Source organism: Pseudophryne corroboree, chromosome 3 (assembly GCF_028390025.1).
Source record: "Pseudophryne corroboree isolate aPseCor3 chromosome 3, aPseCor3.hap2, whole genome shotgun sequence".
Lineage (NCBI taxonomy): Eukaryota > Metazoa > Chordata > Amphibia > Anura > Myobatrachidae > Pseudophryne > Pseudophryne corroboree.
Window position 1 is genome coordinate 804,527,141 of NC_086446.1, and position 20,560 is coordinate 804,547,700.

General features: G+C 48.9%; 2 pseudogenes; both read right to left on the reverse strand.

Moving 5' to 3' along the window:
• Nucleotides 1-13,597: 13,597 nt before the first annotated feature.
• Nucleotides 13,598-13,716, reverse strand: LOC134897825 (5S ribosomal RNA; annotated as a pseudogene).
• A 6,480-nt stretch (nt 13,717-20,196) lies between these two features.
• On the reverse strand, nt 20,197-20,315 carry LOC134897826 (5S ribosomal RNA; annotated as a pseudogene).
• Between the last annotated feature and the right edge of the window lie 245 nt (nt 20,316-20,560).

Genomic DNA, 20,560 nt, shown 5'->3' on the forward strand with positions numbered 1-20,560 from the left:
GGATAGTCAGGCCACCGGCCTGTGGGCACAGTTAGGCGGGCATTAGGCCCGAGGGGCACGTTCAGGCACTAGGCCTGTGGGGACATTAGAGGGCGCTAGGCCCTAGTGGATTTGTGGCCAAATTAGGGATATGAAAGGTGACCCTGGGCACAAGGCCCAGGTCACCCAACGGGCGGCAAGTTAGGCGGGCGCTAGGCCCGTGGGCAAAGTCAGGCCTCCGGCCTGTGGGCAGTTAGGGGGCGCTAGGCCCAGCGAAGCAGCGTTTCCCTGAGGTGAGTAAAGGTGGTACTGGGCGCTAGGCTCAGGCCACCCTGAGAGTACGGTAGGTGGGTGAGCTGTGCGGTCCCCACTACTGGGTGTTCTGGGTCGGGTAGATAAAGGGACAGCACCGTTTTATGTTGTAACTCCGATAGTGTGTTATATGTTGTTACCGTGCAGGGCAAAGTGTATGTGTTGTGTAAGTTGTGCATAGTTGTGTTGCACCACACCCACAGAGCTAGTTTGAGGGCTCCGCTGTTGTAGATAGTATAGGGTGTGACACTAGGTCTAGTTAGGCCCTGCACGGCTGTTTCTCTTTGCCTCCTTACAGGGACCTGTAAGTGGAGAAGATCGGAGTGCAAGACTCGTGACGGTGAGTAGCATCCGTGTACGTCTGTCCCTTGTTTGTCCCCGAGCGCCGGAGTTAGGATTGCTCACGGACGTGAGAATCCCTTTCATCACACTACGTGCGAAAGCGCGAGTGTGTGAAAGCTGGGTAGCTGAGGCTTTGTGCCGGTGATGACCATTCACCCAGCCGGTGAAGGTCGCAGCCACCCCTGGGGTATCCCCTGTTCCACCGGAAGAAGGGTCGATACCCCTTTGATGTAAACCCTTCTCTCCTCAGCTAGGTCGTCGGTCAGCTCCGAGAGGAAATCGCCGTGTCCGGATCCGAGTGAAGATTTCCAGGTCCGTTGAGGGTTCCGGTACCTGAAGGTGAGAGCGAGCGGCGCCTGGTGAGTACCGAGTCTACACCTGCACGGCAGCAGGCACCACCACACGCACCCGCAGGCCGCACCGCACCTCTCACACTTGGCGTAGTCGGCAGGATAAAAGAGACCGGATCACGGACACGATGTGGAACGCCACCAAGAAGACCTCCCTGCGGACGGCTCCGGAGAAGACTCACCCCCGGATGTGTGCGGACCAGAGCGACTGGGTGACGGTGTCTGGGGCAGACATCCTGAAGATGGTGCAGCGGTCGGTCCAGCGTGAAAAAGAAGAGCGCCGGGAGAAGGGGCGCAAGGAGGCCGCTGTGACGCCCTGCAAGAAATGTCGGCAAACAGGTCACTTTACCGACGAGTGTACTTGGCGAGAGACGTCCCCAAAGAAGGTGGTCCAGGAAGCGGACCGAAGACGTCAGAAGGGCCAAGCGAAGGAGTCCTGGTGTTTGCTCTGCGGAAACTACGGGCATGAGCACAACAGTTGTCCCTGGGACGAAGAGTCGAGCGAAGACGAGGTTGATTCCCGGTGTGAAAACTGTGGAGATCCCCGACATCTGCTCCTGGAATGTCCATGGACTGAAGACAGGACGGACTACGAGGCCACGGTGAAGAAGATGACGGAGTCTCGTCAGCAGCTTTGGGACCGGGTGGCTGCAGAGCCTGTGTGTGCGCTCTGCGAGGCGAGAGGACATGCGCTTCCCGATTGTCCGTGGAATGAAGACCGGATGATTGCGGATGGTCGCGCCCAGAGATGGGAGGAGGAAACCAGGGAAATGGAGCGGAAGGCCTTGCTTGAAGTTAGTTCGCAGGTGCCCATTTCCTCTGAGCCGGAACCAACGGGTGAAGATTCCCCAGTGAAGGAGGTGGACCAGGAACCCGTCTTGGAGAAGGTGGCAGTGGCCCTCCCTTGTTGGAAGTGTCGGCGACCAGGACATGCGGCCAGTGAGTGCCCTTGGGAAGATGCCGCGGACCTACTCTGTCCAAAAAAAGTGACCCCAGTAAGGCAGAATCCTTTCCCGCATGAAGCGGAGGTGGACGACTGGGAGGTGAAGAGACCACGCTGTGAAGAAAAGCGTGAAGACCCAGTGACTGAGACGTCCGGAATCTCCCCGCGATGGAACCGTCCACGACCAGGACGTGCGGAACAGGAGTGTCCTGGGTACCAAGAGATGCCAGCAGAAGCAAAGGAGTACGCTGAGGAAGTAACGATGCCAGCGGAAGCGAAGGAGTACGCTGAAGAAGTAACGATGCCAGCGGAAGCGAAGGAGTACGCTGAGGGAGTAACGATGCCAGCGGAAGCGAAGGAGTACGCTGAGGAAGCAGAGGTGCCAGCGGAAGCGAAGAAGTACGCTGAGGAGGAAAGTAATACCCCAGTCCAGGTATCGGAGGAGGACTCGGACTACGGTGAGCTGTCCGCCGACGAATCCCTCCCAGAACAGATGGAGGACGACTCTGGCATCGGAAGCGCCGACGAGAGTGACTGGCAGGATCGGGTGGAGTCATGCTCCCAGTTGAATGCCCTCCGTGAAGAGGAGGAGATAGTCCTGGAGCAAGAATACCTGCCAGGAGTGCCGAAATGGACCGACGTACGGGGACAGGACTGCGTTGCCGTGGGAGGACCCGTTCCAGAGGAAGAGATAGGACCTTTGGAGATGCCCCACGAGGAAATGCGACATGTTGTGGCTGTTGCCCGGGAGGAAACGGATGCCCCGGAGGATTCCGCTGTTGGGTGGTGGTCGATACCACACCCGGAAGACAGGGACGAAGCCACAGACGATATCGGAGGCCAAGAGTGGGTGACTGTTGTCCCCGTGGAAGAAGATTCCCCTTGGTGGCCAACGTCAAGCGACCGTGAGGAGATGCCACTCCCCCAGAGGATCCGCCGATGGAGGTCAGGACGCAAGAGGAACCCGGAGCTGGAGGAGGAAGGATGTGGGGTCACAGCTGGTCCAGGCTGGGCCCCCGAATGCACCCTCGCCGGAGGGACCTCGGAATTCCCTGACCCGCGGACAATGGGCGTCGTGAGGAACTTTGTAGGGACTACAAAGGAAAAAGGGGGGGGAAATGTAAGGATGTGCCCTGTGGGCACATCTGTGTTGTCCCTAGTTGGGGACAGCGCTGGGGCAGCTTGTCTGTCCCCAGCGCTGGGTGCGTGGCGGCGGCGGGTGTCCGGTGCAGGGATTACCCTTTTCCCTGCACCGGACCCCAGGCTGGAGGGTTTGAATGTTGGCGCCCTCCGGGAGCCAATCGCGGCTCCCGGAGCGGCAGCCAATAGGAGAGAGACGCGGCGAGCCAATCGGCGCTCGCCGCGTCATAGGCCCCGCCCCCGGCGTCTGACGTCAGACGCCGGGCGGGAGCCAGAGCGGAGGACGACGGCGCTGAGGAGCGGGAAGAGGAGAAGACGTCGCGGGCGGGAGCCGAAGAGGACAGCGCGCGCGCAGAAGAGCGCGAAGAAGGAAGAGGAGCCGGACAGGAAACAAGGACTGCGTGGAGGAAGACGACGACGGCCGCAGGGAGAAGAGCTCCGGTGGCCGCTGAAGAGGCCTGAAGACTCCAGCCCTGGGAAAGAAGATGTCCAGCGGCGGCTGGACGCGGCGATGCGACGGCGGCGCCGCTGGCCAGGACGGGCCAGCGGCCGAAGAGGGCACCGGAGGCCCCCGGGTTAGGTAAGGCCTCAGTGAGGCATCCTTCCCCCCTCCCCTTTTCCTCCCTAGACCACCAGGGACGGGCATTAGGCCCGAGGGCACAAGTCAGGCACTAGGCCTGTGGCGCGGTTAGGAGATTGGGGGTCATTATTCTGATTAGGTGGTTTGGGCATTAGGCCCAAGCCACCCAACCTCTGCGGCACCAGATAGGCAGGCACTAGACCTGGGGGGCACATGTTGGGCACTAGGCCCATGAGGATAGTCAGGCCACCGGCCTGTGGGCACAGTTAGGCGGGCATTAGGCCCGAGGGGCACGTTCAGGCACTAGGCCTGTGGGGACATTAGAGGGCGCTAGGCCCTAGTGGATTTGTGGCCAAATTAGGGATATGAAAGGTGACCCTGGGCACAAGGCCCAGGTCACCCAACGGGCGGCAAGTTAGGCGGGCGCTAGGCCCGTGGGCAAAGTCAGGCCTCCGGCCTGTGGGCAGTTAGGGGGCGCTAGGCCCAGCGAAGCAGCGTTTCCCTGAGGTGAGTAAAGGTGGTACTGGGCGCTAGGCTCAGGCCACCCTGAGAGTACGGTAGGTGGGTGAGCTGTGCGGTCCCCACTACTGGGTGTTCTGGGTCGGGTAGATAAAGGGACAGCACCGTTTTATGTTGTAACTCCGATAGTGTGTTATATGTTGTTACCGTGCAGGGCAAAGTGTATGTGTTGTGTAAGTTGTGCATAGTTGTGTTGCACCACACCCACAGAGCTAGTTTGAGGGCTCCGCTGTTGTAGATAGTATAGGGTGTGACACTAGGTCTAGTTAGGCCCTGCACGGCTGTTTCTCTTTGCCTCCTTACAGGGACCTGTAAGTGGAGAAGATCGGAGTGCAAGACTCGTGACGGTGAGTAGCATCCGTGTACGTCTGTCCCTTGTTTGTCCCCGAGCGCCGGAGTTAGGATTGCTCACGGACGTGAGAATCCCTTTCATCACACTACGTGCGAAAGCGCGAGTGTGTGAAAGCTGGGTAGCTGAGGCTTTGTGCCGGTGATGACCATTCACCCAGCCGGTGAAGGTCGCAGCCACCCCTGGGGTATCCCCTGTTCCACCGGAAGAAGGGTCGATACCCCTTTGATGTAAACCCTTCTCTCCTCAGCTAGGTCGTCGGTCAGCTCCGAGAGGGAATCGCCGTGTCCGGATCCGAGTGAAGATTTCCAGGTCCGTTGAGGATTCCGGTACCTGAAGGTGAGAGCGAGCGGCGCCTGGTGAGTACCGAGTCTACACCTGCACGGCAGCAGGCACCACCACACGCACCCGCAGGCCGCACCGCACCTCTCACAATCCCCCACCACAATGTGACTAGGTACCTCACTATCTTTTATACCAAATGCACCAGAGGGACCGCTCCTCTGGTTGCTAGTGGAAACAGTCTCCTCCGGCTCCGTCATTTCATCACTATCCTCCACCGAATCCTCGTCCAATCGAGCTAATTTGTTGGGGTTTGATAGTTCAGAGATGTCGAGCCTCCCCCTCTTTTTCTTCCTTCTAACTGTGACCCAACTAGCTGCCTGGTCCTCCTCATCCTCATCTACCGGTGACCCCTCCCGCAACTCCTCCACCGTTCTATCTAGGCCTTGCTCGAGATTGTAAATCCCCCTGAGCTGCATAACGGTTTGCTCTAGATCAGTTACCTGGGCTTCCAGGGCAACCGTTCGCTCACACTTCAGTGTTCAGTGTTACAGTGTGTTTGACTGTTAGAGGGTGTTACAATATAAGAGTGTTACAGAATGTTATAGTAATTAGAGGGTGTTACCATGTCAGAGTGTTAGAGGGTGTTACCATGTCAGAGTGTTAGAGGGTGTTACCATGTGCTTGACTACTAGAGGGTGTTACAATGTAAGAGGGTGTTACCATGTCAGAGTGTTAGAGGGTGTTACCATGTGCTTGACTGCTAGAGGGTGTTACAATGTAAAAGGGTGTTACCATGGCAGAGTGAGAGAGGGTGTTACCATGTCAGAGTGTTAGAGGGTGTTACCATGTAAGAGGGTGTTACCATGTCAGAGTGTTATAGGGTGTTACCATGTCAGAGTGTTAGAGGGTGTTACCATGTGCTTGACTGCTAGAGGGTGTTACAATGTAAGAGGGTGTTACAATGTTAGAGTGTTAGAGGGTGTTACCAAGAGGGTGTTACCATGTCAGAGTGTTAGAGGGTGTTACCATGTCAGAGTGTTAGAGGGTGTTACCATATCAGAGGTTAGAGGGTGTTACCATGTCAGTGTTATGATTCCCGTACTCCAGACCAGAGGAGATCAAATGGCAGAGGTCTGAGTACTGGGAAGATTTGCTGGTTGTGGGAGCAGGAGAGCCTAGTAACCCCTGGCGCCCTAACTCCGTTGTCTCGCCCGTGTTATCAGAAATCCCCTGCGAGACTATGGTTGCTTGAGCCCATGGCAGCCGCGTTCGAAGGGCGGATTATGTCTGCCCAACCCCGATGCCCCCTCAGGTCTTAATGGGAGACAAAGGGAAATCCGAGACAGGGTGATAACAAGGGGCCCTCTGACTAAGCAACCAGGCCAGGGGTTACAAGCTAACTAACTTAAACCAAGGTATGTGCGGACTAGCCGCCAGGGAAAAGGACAACCAAAGATCCACTGATCCGTTACTCCTATCCAGCACCGCTGGATACCAGAGTGGATCTGTGGGAGCGGAATCCTCCGCAAAAGCTCCAGAACACAAATAAACTAAATAATAAACAGTAAGCGGACAAGCCGCAACACACGGCTGCGCCGTGACTCACGAACACCACAGGATGTTAAAGGTGCTCGGTCAGACTCCAGGAATAGATGACAAATATCCGAGTACAGGACCACTGAGGACAGGAACAACCGGATAGAGCAGGACTGGAAACTCTCTGCAACTGACAAAGGCAAACAGGAAGCTATCACCGGCGTCTGTGAGAAGTCCAAAGGGTGCTTATAAGTGTGAGCTCCCCAATCAGGAGCCAGACTGGGTCATCACAATTAATGCCGTGCAGCTTGCATGCTGCACGGCCAGCACACCATGATACAATCAGCACATCATGATACAATTAGAACAGACCCAGCAACGGGGAACGCGGCCCGAACGTGGCGTCCCCGTTGCTAGGGTCAGAGCGGCTCCGTGCGCCCGGCGTCTAGCGTTGCCAGGGAGCCGCCGGCTGTACGCGCACGGCGTCCCTGGTTGCTAGGCGCCGGGCCGCACCGACGAGCGGACCCCGGCGCCTAACAGTACCCCCCCCTTGAGGAGGGGTCAAGGAACCCCTAAAGCCAGGTTTCTGAGGAAATTCTCGAAAAAATGCCCTTTTGAGCCTCGGGGCATGAAGATCCTCATCCAGGACCCAAGACCTTTCCTCTGGCCCATAACCTCTCCAATGTACCAAAAAATAAAGCCGACCCCGGGACAACTTGGAATCGAGAACCTTCTCCACCAAGAACTCCTGCTGACCCTGTACATTTATAGGTGATTTCCCCTGAGATATTTTACGAGGAAATCTACTGGACGAAACATATGGTTTCAGCAATGAGCAATGGAAGGTATTTCCGATCCGTAAAGTTTTTGGTAAACGTAACCGGAAAGCAACTGGATTGACTTTTTTGATAATGTGAAATGGTCCAATAAATTTAGGACCCAATCTGGCTGAGGTTTGTCGAAGTTTAATGTTGCGAGTCGACAACCACACCTTATCTCCTACTTTAAAAGTGCACGGCCGCCGGAGCCTGTCAGAAAATCTTTTTTCCCGGAATGCCGCTTTTATGAGAGCCAGGTGCACTTTTCTCCAAATAAGTTTAAGATGAGAGGTCAGGGCCAGTGAGGAGACAGAGGAATGTTGAAAAAATGAATTAGCTCTGGGGTGAAAACCAAAAACTGCAAAAAATGGAGACACATTGGTGGAAGAATGACAGGCATTATTATAAGCAAACTCCGCCAATGGAAGAAACTCCGACCAGTCATTTTGGAGTTTGGCCGAGTACAAACGCAAATATTGTTTTAGAGATTGATTAACTCGCTCAGTCTGCCCATTGGATTGGGGATGATAGCCGGACGTTAAAGATAACTTCATCTTTAATGAAGCACAAAAAGACTTCTAAAATTGTGCAATGAATTGTGGACCCCGATCAGAAACAATATCAGTGGGTAAGCCATGGAGTCTGAAAACATGGCGGAGGAACAAGACTGCCAATCCCTGGGCAGATGGCAATCGGGGAAGAGCAATGAAATGGGCCATTTTGCTAAAACGGTCCACTACCACCCATATGACTCGGCATCCGGCTGACAGAGGGAGGTCCACCACAAAATCCATGGAGATATGCGACCATGGCCTAAGAGGAACATTCAAGGGCATAAGTTGACCGATGGGTAAAGAACGGGGAACTTTATGCTGTGCACAGACCTGACACGAAAAAACAAACTCTTTAATGTCTTTGGAAAGACCAGGCCACCATACTGAGCGGGAGACTAATTCCAAAGTCTTAGCGATTCCCGGATGCCCGGCAACTTTGCTATCATGAAACCCCGTCAAAACAGTTGCTCTCAAAAACTCAGGGACAAAAAGACGACCAGCAGGAGTATTTCCAGGAGCTTGATGTTGAAGCAGCTTTAATTGGGTAAATACATCCTGTGTGAGGCCTGCCCGAATGGTTGAGGACGGCAGTATGGGAGTAACAGGACTGTTGTCTTGAACTGGAAGAAAACTGCGTGACAGGGCATCTGCCTTAGTATTCTTGGAACCTGGCCTGAAGGTGATAACGAATTTGAAACGAGTAAAAAATAAAGCCCAACGAGCCTGCCGGGCATTCAGTCGCTTAGCTGATTCAATGTATTGAAGATTTTTGTGATCAGTCAAAACTGAAATAGTATGAGTCGCTCCTTCAAGCCAATGTCTCCACTCCTCGAAAGCCCATTTAATAGCCAGCAATTCCCGGTTACCAACATCGTAGTTGGATTCTGCAGATGAGAATTTCCTGGACATAAAGGCACAAGGATGTAATTCAAGGGAATCCGGATCCTTCTAAGATAGGATAGCCCCCACTCCAATCTCCGAGGCATCAACCTCAACAATGAAAGGCAATTCTGGGTTGGGATGTCTGAGGACAGGGGCTGAGACAAAGGCTTGTTTCAAGGCCTGAAAAGATAACTCAGCTTCACGTGACCAATTGGTAGGATCTGCTCCCTTCTTAGTTAGTGCCACAATGGGAGCAACTAGGTCAGAGAAAGAGTGAATAAATCTTCTATAGTAGTTCGCAAACCCTAAAAAGCGCTGAATTGCTTTTAAGTTGGTGGGTTGCGCCCAACTAAGGATGGCTTGGAGCTTCTTTGGTTCCATACAGAATCCCCGAGGGGAAATAATGTACCCTAAAAAGGATACCTCCGTAACATGAAATTCACACTTCTCCAGCTTGGCATACAGGTGATTTTCACGTAATTTTTTTAGAACTTGACGCACCTGGGTAACATGTTGTTCTACAGAATCAGAATATATCAAAATATCGTCTAAGTAGACTACAACGAACCTTCCAAGAAATTCACGGAGCACATCGTTAATGAGATCCTGGAAGACTGCCGGAGCGTTAGACAGGCCAAATGGCATGACCAGATACTCATAGTGGCCTGACTGAGTACTGAATGCCGTTTTCCACTCATCCCCTGACTTGATTCTGATGAGGTTATATGCTCCTCTCAGGTCAATCTTAGAAAAAATCACAGCCGAACGTAGCTGATCAAAGAGGACAGAGATCAGCGGCAGAGGGTAAGTATTCTTTACTGAGATTTTATTCAAAGCTCTAAAATCAATGCAGGGTCTGAGAGAACCATCCTTCTTCTCTACGAAGAAGAAACCTGCACTTAAAGGGGATTTGGATGGCCTGATAAATCCTTTCCCAAGGCTTTCTTTCACATACTCATTCATGGCCACAGTTTCAGGACCAGACAATGCATATAACCTTCCTTTAGGCAACGTGGCACCAGGAATTAGCTCAATGGCACAATCATAAGGCCTATGGGGAGGCAGAATATCCGCATTGCCCTTGGAAAATACATCAACAAAATCCTGGTATTCCACAGGAATGGGTGCGGGAACGGCGGCAGCTACTCGGATAGGAAGCGTAATACATTCTTTATTACAGATGGTACCCCATTGTAAGATCTCCCCCGACTGCCAATCAATGATGGGATTATGAAAGGCCAGCCAAGGGTGACCCAGAACCACAGGAACTGCTGGACAATGGGTAAGGAAAAACTCAATCTTTTCAGAATGTAGAGCTCCTACCGAAAGTAAAACAGGAGGTGTACAGAGAGAAATAACCCCATTGGACAAGGGACTCCCATCTAAACCATGCATGGTGACACACCTACCCAAGGTTAACTGAGGAATACCTAAGGCCTTGGCCCATGTTAAATCCATAAAGTTCCCTGCAGCTCCACTGTCCACAAAAGCAGAGACCGAGGAACAGAGGCTGCCAAAGGAAACTTTAGCAGGAACTAACAGTGAATTATTTGAGGAGATAAGCTGCAGACCAAAGTGAACCCCCTCACAACTCACTTGGTCGGGAAGTTTCCCGACTTGTTCGGACAACTACGGGCAAAATGTCCCTTACCTCCACAGTATAAACAAAGACCAGAATTTTGCCTCCTGGTTCTTTCTTCATGAGACAATTTGGAGAGACCTATCTGCATAGGCTCCTCCATGTCCACAGGGATGGAAAAAACACAAGGAGTAGACCCGACAGACGCTCCTTTTTCAGCCCTCCGCTCTCTGAGCCGACGATCTATCTTAATAGAGAGCTCCATGAGTTTATCGAGAGTCTCAGGAGCGGGATACTGAAGGAGACTGTCTTTAATAGATTCAGATTAGCCGAGGCGAAACTGACTGCGCAGGGCTGGGTCATTCCATCCACAGTCGTTCGACCAACGGCGAAACTCCGTACAATAAATCTCTGCGGGATTCCTACCCTGTCTGAGAGCACGCAACTGACTCTCAGCGGACGCCTCTCTATCAGGGTCGTCATACAGTAGCCCTAACGATTTTAAAAAGGCGTCTACAGACAATAAGGCTGGATCGTCTGTCTTTAAACCAAAAGCCCAGGTCTGAGGATCCCCCTGAAGCAGAGAAATAATAATTCCAACCCGCTGAGCCTCCGTACCTGAGGAGACTGGTCTTAAACGAAAATAAAGTTTACAAGACTCTTTAAAATTAAAAAACTGTTTTCTATCCCCAGAAAAACGGTCAGGCAGATGCATCTTTGGTTCAGGAATGACCCTCGGGGAAGTCCGTAACAGATCTTCCTGTGACCTCACCCGGAGGGACAGATCCTGAACCATCTGAGTAAGTTCTTGAATCTGACTAACTAGAAGCTGGCCAGGATTTGGCCCAACACCGGTGGGATTCATGAGGCCGACAAAAAATCTCCCAACTGAATAAGTAAAAAAAAATCAACTCCTGTTAATTTTAATTTTTTTTTTTTTTTGTCTGGCCGGTGATAATGTTATGATTCCCGTACTCCAGACCAGAGGAGATCAAATGGCAGAGGTCTGAGTACTGGGAAGATTTGCTGGTTGTGGGAGCAGGAGAGCCTAGTAACCCCTGGCGCCCTAACTCCGTTGTCTCGCCCGTGTTATCAGAAATCCCCTGCGAGACTATGGTTGCTTGAGCCCATGGCAGCCGCGTTCAAAGGGCGGATTATGTCTGCCCAACCCCGATGCCCCCTCAGGTCTTAATGGGAGACAAAGGGAAATCCGAGACAGGGTGATAACAAGGGGCCCTCTGACTAAGCAACCAGGCCAGGGGTTACAAGCTAACTAACTTAAACCAAGGTATGTGCGGACTAGCCGCCAGGGAAAAGGACAACCAAAGATCCACTGATCCGTTACTCCTATCCAGCACCGCTGGATACCAGAGTGGATCTGTGGGAGCGGAATCCTCCGCAAAAGCTCCAGAACACAAATAAACTAAATAATAAACAGTAAGCGGACAAGCCGCAACACACGGCTGCGCCGTGACTCACGAACACCACAGGATGTTAAAGGTGCTCGTCAGACTCCAGGAATAGATGACAAATATCCGAGTACAGGACCACTGAGGACAGGAACAACCGGATAGAGCAGGACTGGAAACTCTCTGCAACTGACAAAGGCAAACAGGAAGCTATCACCGGCGTCTGTGAGAAGTCCAAAGGGTGCTTATAAGTGTGAGCTCCCCAATCAGGAGCCAGACTGGGTCATCACAATTAATGCCGTGCAGCTTGCATGCTGCACGGCCAGCACACCATGATACAATCAGCACATCATGATACAATTAGAACAGACCCAGCAACGGGGAACGCGGCCCGAACGTGGCGTCCCCGTTGCTAGGGTCAGAGCGGCTCCGTGCGCCCGGCGTCTAGCGTTGCCAGGGAGCCGGCGGCTGTACGCGCACGGCGTCCCTGGTTGCTAGGCGCCGGGCCGCACCGACGAGCGGACCCCGGCGCCTAACAGTCAGAGTGTTATAGGGTGTTACAATGTTAGATTGTTATAGGGTGTTACCATGTCAGAGTGTTATAGGGTATTACCATGTGCTTGACTGCTAGAGGGTGTTACAATGTAAGAGGGTGTTACAATGTTAGAGTGTGTTACTAAGAGGGTGTTACCATGTCAGAGTGTTAGAGGGTGTTACCAAGAGGGTGTTACCATGTCAGAGTGTTAGAGGGTGTTACCGTGTCAGAGTGTTAGAGGGTGTTACCATATCAGAGTGTTAGAGGGTGTTACCATGTCAGAGTGTTAGAGGGTGTTACAATGTTAGTGTTAGAGGGTGTTACCAAGAGGGTGTTACCATGTCATAGTGTTAGAGGGTGTTGCCATGTCAGAGTGTTAGAGGGTGTTACCATGTCAGAGTGTGTTACCAAGAGGGTGTTACCATGTCAGAGTGTTAGAGGGTGTTACCATGTCAGAGTGTGTTACCAAGAGGGTGTTACCATGTCAGAGTGTTAGAGGGTGTTAGAATGTTCGTGTTAGAGGGTGTTACCAAGATGGTGTTACCATGTCAGAGTGTTAGAGGGTGTTACCATGTCAGAGTGTGTTACCAAGAGGGTGTTACCATGTCAAAGTGTTAGAGGGTGTTACCATGTCAGAGTGTTAGAGGGTGTTACAATGTTGGTGTTAGAGGGAGTTACCAAGAGGGTGTTACCATGTCACAGTGTTAGAGGGTGTTACCAAGAGGGTGTTACCATGTCAGAGTGTTACAGGGTGTTACCATGTCAGAGTGTGTTACCAAGAGGGTGTTACCATGTCAGAGTGTTAGAGGGTGTTATGGTGTGCCTGACTGCTAGAGGGTGTTACAATGAAAAAACACAGGTTGTTGATCTTGCACAGAAATAGATTCAAAAATACAGGGAATGATATAGAAGCCAGAAATGGACGATCATATATTGGAAATCCCTATCTGTCCGTATGGCGGTGCGCCCAGGGTCATAAAAAGGAAGTACAAATGTATCTACAAGGAGAAAAAGTATGACTCTAGTTTGGGCGCACTCTTATTATTGTTTACTTTTTAATTATGATCAAATGAGAAATGATAATGACATCTTAAGCTTGTACTCTACACCTCATTAGAAAACTCAAAACTGGATATATACTGCACGTATGACCATGTATGAAAATTGTATCAGGAAGGAACACCATTAAGCGTTACAAAATAATGTGTGGAATGTTCAGATCCTTAATTATACCTGGATAATTGCATAATGGAGGGTGGCTACATCACAAGCAACCTCCGTCTGCCAAGAATCTGTACAAACTTGGTTTGTATTAATACAACCCTGAATAGGGTAGGGTTAGTGAATGAGAGACCCCACACACTATGTGCTGATATCTGGTAGTTAGCCACTGTCTTAGATTGGTAAATTTATTAATGATTAGGAAAATAGTAGGAATCAGTAAAGTAGTGATACTGCTGTTGGCGTTATTGCCCTAGGTAGATCTTCCTACTTCACCGGGTATTCCCTAGTAGTCACCCGTCTAGGTACTGACCCAGCCCACCTCCGTTTAGCTTCCAAGATCGGACGAGATTGGGCGTGAACGGAGGGGTATGGTCGTAGAGAGAAATTACCCTACATCGCCAATGAGAGTGCACCGAAGCGGAAGGATGGATTCCTTCTCGGGAGAGAATATGATAAGAATGTATAGATAATAAGATGTGAATCTGCTGTCCCCGTTAGACTGGCGGGACGTGTCCCGTAGGGGACTAGTCCGCCTGAATCGTGGATGAGAGTTCACGGAAGGAAGGAAAGTGAGAATGTAGAAAAAGAATTACAAAGTCATATAGGACACATATTTGGACGTTCTTAATTTCTTGCGGTCACCTGTTGGATTTCAATTAGATATGCGTCTTGGTGATGATAAGCAGTATCGTACAGATGATACAATTAAGAAGAGAAGCATAAGGTGCCGAGAGATAAACACACTAAATATTCACTTATGACAGTGGAAAAGTATGAATTTTTTAAACAGTGGTGGGCACACGGTATTTACCTAGAAAATGTGTGTATTTTTTGTTTGAAAAATAAATATACACACAGAATTGATTGAGTATGCACTCCTATGAGAGGGTATTGCAGGTAGTGTTCCTGCTTGGAATACCTGCTAGTCTTGCAGGAAAATAAGTTGTTTTAATATACACACAGACTTGTTTATATATACACACCTATGAGAGGGTATTGCAGGTGGTGTTCCTGCTTGTTAGAAAAATCCTGTGTTTTGTTTGAATATGCACACCTATAGTAGGGTATTGCAGGTAATGTTCCTGCTAACCAAAAAAATGTTTTGAAACAAAAATAGTTAAAGAGTACATATTAAGTATCACATATTCAGATGTCAGACATAGGAGGTGCCCCTTAGAAGACACACCTGTTGTAGGGAATAAGATATCTACTATTTCAATGACAGATGGGCAAAAAATGCCCTAAACGAGATAAAAAGAATATTGGATATCACCCATTCCTGATGTCAGACATGAGAGGTGCCCCTTGGAAAAATGCGTTTCACCCGGTAACGGGCTTGTTCACTTTCATTCTGAGCAGCTAAAGGAAGTCTGATGCCTGGGTATTTAATGGAGCCAGCAATTAGTGTCTTCCTATGATTGGTCATGTGGGCGGGAATAGTCTGAACTGGTATTCCTGATTGGGAGAAAGACTGTCGGTCATTGTTTAGCCAGAGTGGGGCGGAAGTTTTACTTGGTGCTTCCGCCCTCACTGTATGGCTATGTTGCGAACAAAGAGAGTACCTGTGAATATTAAAACCGCTTGTATGGGCTGTGAATATAATTGGAAATTACCCGTAGGATTGATATTAGAGGGCCGCATCGGCGGTGTCCGGCGGACGAGTTATGTGGGCGGGGGTCATTACCTTCACTTCCGCCCTACTAGGCTAAAGCGGGTTGTCATGGTTACTGTGTCTCAGCGTGTGAGGGCCGCGAACGGCGGTATGGTGACGCTGGAAGGAATGTGTGGGCGGAAGTCGTTACATAGACTTCCGCCCGTTCTGGGTTCTAGCTGGTTGCTATGGAGACTGTATTCTGTTACCACGGTGACTAGACGGACGCTATGTTCCGCTGTAAGTGGAAGTAGTCTGCTGGGCTTATGTTCTTACTTCTGAGCACAGTGACTTTCTTGAAATGTGTTGGTCAATAAACAAGAAAAAACAGCACAACTTAACAAACCTGGGAGGGGGGGGAGGGGGAGCGGTCAGAGTGTCTCGTGCTTGCTTGACTTGATGTATTTGCGTTTCATTGTGTAGAATGGGAAAATTAGTGTGACTAGTGTTAGATTAAGAGGAAGGGGAATGCATTGTGGTGTATATATGGTGGGAGTCTGTGAAAACAGGTGTATGTTAAAAGCTGTGTTGGATATGTATATATATATATATATATATGTGTATTATAGTCTGTTGGATGGGAATATGAGGAAGGGTTGGTGAGTTGAAATTGGGTGTGCGGGATGGGGAAAATGGTTGGAATTAGAAGTGTGGTGTGCTAGAGGATAGAAGTGATGATAAATAGGTGTGAGAGTATGAAATGCTCGCCTGGGTTGGCATTACCAGGACCTGATATTAATGGTGACGCATGAATGTACTGTGTATGTTTGTGTGCGCGTGGGGGGGGGGGGGGTGAAGGGTGAAAGAGGGGAGGATGGTGTGGTGATAGGAAGTGTGTTGGTGTACATGGTGGACCCTATGTGTGCGAGTGATGTGACATGAAGGTGTATGCTGATTGCAATTGGTGAGTGGCATTACGTATAGTGTGAGGTGTGGATGGGAGAGGTGAGTGATGGGATGATGGAGATGGGGTACCTGTGGGGGATGAAAATAGACCTATGTAGATCTTGCAAGTTATGGGAGTGCTATGCAAGGGGAGTCTCACAAGAAAACACTATAATTAATATTCTCATTGAGGCCATTGGGTCGCAGACCATTAAGCCTAAAGGTCCATTCACTCTCTTTTTTCAAAAGTTCTTTCGTAATATCCCCGCCTCTAATTCCCAGGTGAATTTGTTCCAAGCCAAAAATCTTGAAATCGTTCTGGTGATCCTTATGGAAGGTATGGAAGTGTCTTGCAACAGTTGTTAGCTGCTTCATCCTCGCAAGATCCGTAGCGGCATTTCGACAAGTGCCCAGATGTTCCAAGGCTCTTTCCTTGAGTTTACGCGTTGTCATGCCTATGTACCTTGTGTCGCAGCTGCACGTAATACAATAAATTAGTGCTTGTGTGTCACAATTGAAAAACTGTTTGATCATTATGTTCTTTCCATATCTGTCCACTACTGAGTTTGTTTTTAGAATATGAGGGCATATTTTACATTTGCCACAGGGAAAGGAGCCTGTCACTCTAGTGTTCGCTGGTGTTCCACTTGTCATGTAGTCCGTTATTTGGCTTTGTCTTGTTGTTTCACGGACAAAGTGACTCCTGACTAAGTGATCCTTGATATTACTGGACCTTCGCCAGCTCATGTTAATTTTGGAATCAACATACGGTGATAAGTCCGTATCTAATTGAAGAATAGGCAGATGTTTTTCAATTGCCTGTTTTAAGAGCTTCCATTCAGGACAGAAGGTTCCAATGAACCTAACTGTGGTCTCATCATCTTTGTTTTTAGGTTGCCGTTGAGAGATCAGACTATCCCTGCTGGTATGTAGGGCTTCCTTCTGAGCCCGCTTCAAAGAGCGCTTACTGTATCCCCTTTCTCGGAGCCGATCAATCAATTCATGACTTTTACTTTTGTAGACCTCTACCTCCGAGCAATTACGCCTCAGTCTCAAAAATTCTCCCTTGGGAATGTTCTCAATTGTGGGAGGGAAGTGTGCGCTGGTTTGGAGGAGAATGCTGTTAGTAGCAGTTTCTTTTCGATAGAGTTCTGTGGCCAAAGTGCCCTCAGGAGATTTATAGACCTGTAGGTCCAAGAAGGCAACCTTGTCTTTGCTGATCGTGTATGTTAATTTGATATTCAAATTATTGTTATTAAGATGATGAATGAAAGACAATAAAAGTTCCTCTGTGCCGTCCCAGATGATGAAGATGTCATCTATGTAACGGAGCCAAATTAGCACATGGTCGGTGTATCTGTCATTCTGTTCATTGAATACATGAGTCTGTTCCCATCTCCCAAGAAATAGATTGGCATACGTTGGTGCGCAAGCCGCGCCCATCGCAGTGCCCCTGACTTGTAAATAAAAGCGATCCTGGAAAGTGAAGTGGTTCTTCTCTAATACAAATTTCATCAAATTAAATAACAGGGAATTGAAATCCTCATTTTTTCTGAAATCCAGGAAATGTCTTACTGCCTCGAGACCTACTTGGTGATCAATACTCGTATACAGGGCTTCTACGTCCAAAGTGGCCAGTAGAAAATGCTCTTCAAAGTTAATGTCTTGTATCTTACGGAGCAGGTCCGATGTGTCTTGTAAGTACGATGGCAGCTGTAATACGTATTCACGCAAATGTAGGTCGAGGAACCGGCTGGGTTGTTCTAGCATCCCTCCATTTCCAGACATAATCGGTCTGCCGGGTGGTCTTTGGATGTTTTTGTGGACCTTGGGAAGGAGGTAGAAGGTGGGTATCCTGGGATTGGTAACAGAGAGATATTTGTATTCCTGTTTGGTAATTGTTCCAGTAGATGCTGCTTCATGGATCAGTTGGGAGTATTCTCTCATAAATTGTGGAATTGGATTGTGGGAAAGTCTCTTGTAACAGTCCGTCTGATTCAATTGACGGAGTGCCTCAATGGTATACATCTCAGTGGGCCAGAGAACGATATTCCCGCCTTTATCGGACGGTTTTATAACCACATCCTTCCAGGTATTCAGTTGTTTCAATGCTTGTCTTTCTTCTTTCTTCAGATTGTCTGGAAATCTGTAATGTTTGTTAAGGTTTTGTATATGAATCTGATCAAATTCCTTGGCCACCAAATTAAGAAATACTCGCACTTCGGGGCTATTATCATCAGACGGAAAAAAATTGGATTTGTTCTTGCACTTAGGTCGTTGATCGACTGTAGAGTCCCTATTGGATTCTAGGTATAGTTCTTCCAGAATGCTAAGTATGTTGCGGTCTTCCTCCGTTTGTGGGACTTCTAGGATGTCATCCTTTTGTTTACTCCTCCTTGCAAAGAATTTCTTCAGTAGGAGTTTACGACCAAATAGTCTAAGATCTTTTTCCCACAGGAATCTGTTGAAGGACTTCGCAGGAGAGAAGGATAGACCTTTGCTGAGAACATTTGATTGTGCCGGGGTAAGAGTTCTGTTGGATAAGTTGATTATTGTTAGGTGATGAGATGTGGATGAGTCTATCGTATCTTCCGTCTCTGACGTTCCGGATACTTTGATGTTCGTGGCGTGTCCCATCGAGAATCTCGTCCCGTGTCTCTTCTTCCCCCCTCGTCTCGTCTTTCTTGTGGTCTGTATCTTCCTCTTGGTTTCTGTCCTCTTTCTAAAAAATGAGGAGAACCTTCCCTACTGGAGTTGGAGATGGATCGTCCCGTATCCGGTGTCTCACTGAGAGAGTCCTCACTTGTAGATGACTCGAATTCAGAAAAGGTAAACCCCTCTGGTTGCCTTCTACCTCTATTCCTGGGGGGTTGGGGGTTCCACTTGAAGATATCACCCTGGGAAAAGTCCCGTTTATCTCGTTGCAACTTATTCCGCTTTCGATCAACAATGGTTTTTTCATAAGTGTCAAGATCCTTCTTGTATTTTTCGAAGGTTGTCTGGAATGAAATGTCTTTTTCCCAGTTTTCTAATTCCTTGCCCAGTTCCTCTATCTCCTTTTCAACCTGATCTAACATTAAGGTATCATGTTTAACCAGGATGTGCAGTAAATCACTGGAGCATTTTAATAGGGCGGATTCCCATTCGTGCTTCAGACTCTCTGTGGCAAGGGGAAAAGACGGGAAAATTTTTGGTCTAAGGCCCCTTGGTACGATTTTATGCTTGATGTAGTTGTCTAACGTTGTAATGTCCCAGGTCAGGCGGATACGTCTCTGAAGAGTTCTCTGTAATTTGGAAAAGGGTGTTCTCCAATCAGTAGGCGTAGTCTCGATATTGAGGGTTTCTGACAGGAGGTCTTCTAGTTGACCAACATTCCTCCGTTTGGATAACTCATTTTTGAGAGAGAAGGAGGACATATTACGCTGCTGGTATACTGTTTTCCCAGGAACCAGACTGCCTCTTATGAAAGGATTAATGCTGCTTATACTTCACAGTAGGGGGCTTAGGTCGGAGAACTAGATATAGTGCCGTATGTCAGTTTGAGGCTAATGGGTTAGTGAGTTAGAGGAAAGCGAGTACAGGACGGAAGACAAGTTTACGGGCGATACAGGTTATCTGCCCAGAAAATTAGTGAATTGGTCGTGCAAAGGATCAGAAACTGAGCATGGCTCAGCATATACATACATGAAAAAACACAGGTTGTTGATCTTGCACAGAAATAGATTCAAAAATACAGGGAATGATATAGAAGCCAGAAATGGACGATCATATATTGGAAATCCCTATCTGTCCGTATGGCGGTGCGCCCAGGGTCATAAAAAGGAAGTACAAATGTATCTACAAGGAGAAAAAGTATGACTCTAGTTTGGGCGCACTCTTATTATTGTTTACTTTTCAATTATGATCAAATGAGAAATGATAATGACATCTTAAGCTTGTACTCTACACCTCATTAGAAAACTCAAAACTGGATATATACTGCACGTATGACCATGTATGAAAATTGTATCAGGAAGGAACACCATTAAGCGTTACAAAATAATGTGTGGAATGTTCAGATCCTTAATTATACCTGGATAATTGCATAATGGAGGGTGGCTACATCACAAGCAACCTCCGTCTGCCAAGAATCTGTACAAACTTGGTTTGTATTAATACAACCCTGAATAGGGTAGGGTTAGTGAATGAGAGAGCCCACACACTATGTGCTGATATCTGGTAGTTAGCCACTGTCTTAGATTGGTAAATTTATTAATGATTAGGAAAATGGTAGGAATCAGTAAAGTAGTGATACTGCTGTTGGCGTTATTGCCCTAGGTAGATCTTCCTACTTCACCGGGTATTCCCTAGTAGTCACCCGTCTAGGTACTGACCCAGCCCACCTCCGTTTAGCTTCCAAGATCGGACGAGATTGGGCGTGAACGGAGGGGTATGGTCGTAGAGAGAAATTACCCTACATCGCCAATGAGAGTGCACCGAAGCGGAAGGATGGATTCCTTCTCGGGAGAGAATATGATAAGAATGTATAGATAATAAGATGTGAATCTGCTGTCCCCGTTAGACTGGCGGGACGTGTCCCGTAGGGGACTAGTCCGCCTGAATCGTGGATGAGAGTTCACGGAAGGAAGGAAAGTGAGAATGTAGAAAAAGAATTACAAAGTCATATAGGACACATATTTGGACGTTCT